Source organism: Lissotriton vulgaris, chromosome 8 (assembly GCF_964263255.1).
Source record: "Lissotriton vulgaris chromosome 8, aLisVul1.2, whole genome shotgun sequence".
Lineage (NCBI taxonomy): Eukaryota > Metazoa > Chordata > Amphibia > Caudata > Salamandridae > Lissotriton > Lissotriton vulgaris.
The window spans coordinates 1,466,822,193-1,466,826,142 of NC_141696.1; the positions used below are offsets into that span (position 1 = coordinate 1,466,822,193).

General features: G+C 42.2%; 1 pseudogene; it reads right to left on the bottom strand.

The window, feature by feature from the left end:
* Positions 1 to 1,868: 1,868 nt before the first annotated feature.
* Positions 1,869 to 3,077, bottom strand: LOC147698933 (uncharacterized; annotated as a pseudogene).
* Positions 3,078 to 3,950: the final 873 nt, after the last annotated feature.

The window sequence follows — 3,950 nt, forward strand, 5'->3', positions numbered from 1 at the left end:
TAATCAATCTTTGAAAGGACTAGCGTAGACATTAGGGTTTTACCTGAGTTTGGAGGTAGGAAAGGGAGAAGTTTCTTTACCATTCTCAAGGTATAAAAGGACACTGAAACCACTGCGTTAGCATGGCTGTGGAAGGTACGCTTATTATCGAATAAAACTCAGAGATTCCTGACTTTTGACACCGGGAAAGGCGGATCTCCCAGCTCTGCTGGCCACCAGACTGGTGACCAAGACGGGGTCAAGTCACCAAAAAGCATGACCTCTGTCTTGTCGGAGTTTAATTTTAAGCAGTTCTGGTCCATCCAGGTGCAGATCGCTCTCATTCCTTCCTGGAAGTTAGCGGCCACTGCAGCTCCGTTTCTGTGAATAGCCAGGACTAATTGAGTGTTATCGGCGTATGATGTTATTCCAATGCCGAATGACTTGATCACCCTCGCTAAGTCCGATACATAGATATTAAAGAGCGTCGGACTTAGCGAGGAGCCCTGAGGAACTCCACAAGGCAAGGTGAAATCAGGCGAGTAATAGCTACCCATTTTCACAGACTGTTCTCTGTCTGATATCCTATGGAAGGTGGATATCATGGCTAAGTTTGTGAGCCCCTATCATCAAGCTAACTCCAAACTTCGAGAGATTATCGTTGGTTTTCCAGTGATAATCTCTTATTTGGCAGTTAGCGCGAGGATTTTTATCACTTCTGAGATAAACCTTGCTAATAGCAAGTTATCTCTGCGATAATTTCTGGCGATGCTTAGCGTTAAAAAATTCGTTGCTAAGCATCGTTAGCGGTAAATATCGCTAAACGTTGGTAATATGCCCCGATCCTATTAATTTTTCTAAGGTCTTGCCCAATCCTAAATGTTCCGTTTGGCTTTTTCAATCCCAATATCGGTGAATTACAAGGACTGCTCTCTATTTCTCTCAGAATGCCTTGTTCAATCATTTTGTTTATTATCGGTGTTATTCCTTCAATGACTTCTGCTGTCATTTTATATTGGGGAATGTTTGGGATACAGAAACTTTCACAGGATCTACATCTTTCATTAATCCAATCTCTTCTCCTGTAAAATCCCACACTTGCTCTTTTACTGTTTCTTTCTGTTCAGTAGGTATCTTTTCCAACACAGGAAATAATTCATTCTTTTCTGATTCTATCATTGACATGGTCATTTTATATAAGCTATCTTCATCTGTGGTTTGGAGCTCTATGCTATATCTGGTGAACAATATATGGCACAGTTCATTTTACATAGAATGTCTCTGCCTAACAGATTTACGGGACTACTATCACACACCACAAATCGGTGCATGTCTTTGAAATTTCCAATTTATACTGCAACTGGTTTTGTTAAGGAGGTTTTAATTTGCCTATTAGCTACACCAACAACTTGGATCTGCTCTCCCGAGAGAGGAAGATGTTGAACTTGCACTGATCTTACAGTAGAACGGGTAGCACCAGTTTCCACTAGGAAAGTTACTTTTACATCATTCACTTTTCCATTCACAAACGAACCAGACTGATCTACCTCAAGAGTGGCTCCAAGCACACACTCTTCTTCCTCTCTCAGGCACCCTCAGAAACTATCATCTGACTCACTCCGCCATCCTCTTGTAACCAATACTGAGGACTCACATTCACTCTGGGCGATTGGTTTACCTGCTCGCCTCCGCTGAATCCTGTCTCTACACTGTATCTCTGTAGATTTACACTGTGTGGAAGTGGCGGTTGTGGCACCTGACCTTGCTGAGTAACTACTTGCTGCCGTTGTGGTGGTTGCTGAATTATCTCATTCTGCACCTGAGGATTCAATGATGTATTTTCGGGATTAACTCTTGGTGGATACTTTCTTCTTCTTTCTTCCAATACCCTATCCTGCCACAATTACGACAAGGGTACTTTTTTTTAGCTCCTCTATGTTCCCTACTAATTTAGTTTTATTGAGACTTCCTTTTAATTTTCCTTGACTCACATCTGTATTTTTATTTTCCAATTGTGCTACTTGATGTTCTGCTACCTTCACTTGTGCCCAAATTGCTTTCTCTTTGAGCTTTCTCTGCTTAACTTCAATTTCATCACTGCAATATTTAGCATGTCTCAGTACCTCCTCCACAGAACATGACTGCCACCCCATCAAATTATGCTTAATCATGTCTCCTATTTCTGGTCTTAATCCGAACACAAATCGATACACAAAATTACTCATATCTTTTTCGCTCAGCTCCTCATATCCACTATATTGTTTAAATACTAACAACAATCTCTCATAAAATGCATCTACTGATTCTTTCGGTCATTGCAAAGTCTTGTCTATTGTAATCCAGTCTGTCTCTTTTGGTGGAATTGTATTCTTCAAAAACACTATTACTTGTTCATATTTACGTATCACTTCAGGTGAAGGAGCACCTGTCACTCTGTCTCGAGGATATTCAGTTTTCGGCCAGTTCACTGTTATTTTGCACTCAGACCATAAATCTGCTGGTACTACTATGTCAAACAATCCATCTAGATCTTCCCATAGTACCTTTGAAACTTTTACAAATCGATCTACTTGTCGATACCATTCTACTGGTTTTTCTCTCAATCTGGGGAAATCATTAGTAAATGATAATATGTCCTGTCCAGACCAAGGAACATGTACATATCCTCCTCCTGGTATTTGTCTCATAGGAAATTCATTTACTACTGTCTCTTTTTCTCTCACTGGGAACGCTAATGTAGATTTATCACTGGCTTCTTCTTTTTTCTTTGCCCATTTTACTTTCCATTTATTCACATCTCTCCATTTTCTTAGTAAAACAATTAGCTCTTTTATTTGGGTTAATCTCCCTGCAGTATTCATATTTTCAATGTCTTTTTCTGAAAAATCTACTCTGCAAGATTTCTGTAATGTTTTATTCTTTGCAAAATCTACATCAAATTCATTAGCTAACCCTTCCAGTTGGTCATGTACAGATTTTGCTTTCCTAGTAATACTTTTGCACATGAACATTAATTCATCGTCTTGATATGTTTTTAGTCTATCAGTTCCAATTGTTCCAATAATTAATTCTTCCATGTCAGCTTTTAATCTAGCCATATCTAATACTTTAGGCTCATGGGCCCTTATTTATGAAGAGCTTGCGCCGTCAATGCGTCAAAAATAATGACGCATCGTCGGCGCAACGCATGCCGTATTAATAAAGTGACGCATCTCCGACGATGCGTCACTTTCAGCCGACTGCGCGGGAAAAACCACTGCGTCAAAATGCCCTGCGACACGTAAGTATTAATGTATGCAAGGTGAGCGTTACCCCGGAAAAACATGCGCAAATGTGACGCATCCACATTTATGACTTTTCCCACTTTTGACGCATCCGTAGCTGAAATGGCGCAGCGTGGCGGTTGCATCAGAATTGGTGCGCCTACAAGGATGCGCAGGAAATGACGCATCAGCACATATCAAGAGGAGAGGCCAGAGTGGACATTGCTGCAACTATCCCCACACCATGGATGTGGCAATGCTGCGAGTAGCTGCCAGACGGAGACGACTAGTACCAGGAATCCCACCACACCCCCTGCCCCGCAAAATCCACCCCCCCCCCAAGGCAACGCCGGAGAAAGGAGCGATTATTCCGTCAAAGGAGCGACCTGAGAGGCCTCAGGGATGAGGAGGTCATAAGTCTATTTCGCCTCAAGAAGCAGACCATAGAACATCTACTACGACTCATTGGACCAAGGCTAGAGGTAACAACCAACAGGCCTACCAACATACCGCCACAGGCAAAGCTCCTGGCTGTGTTGCATATGCTAGCGTCGGGCTCCTTCCAGACAACAGTTGCCAAAGTGGCAGGAATATCCCAGGCAGCTTTCTCATCATTCCTACCAACTGTCCTGGATGCCATCATCCATCTGACATCCCGCTACCTCCGTTTCCCCAACAATTCACAACAGCAGATGGAGATCAAGCAAG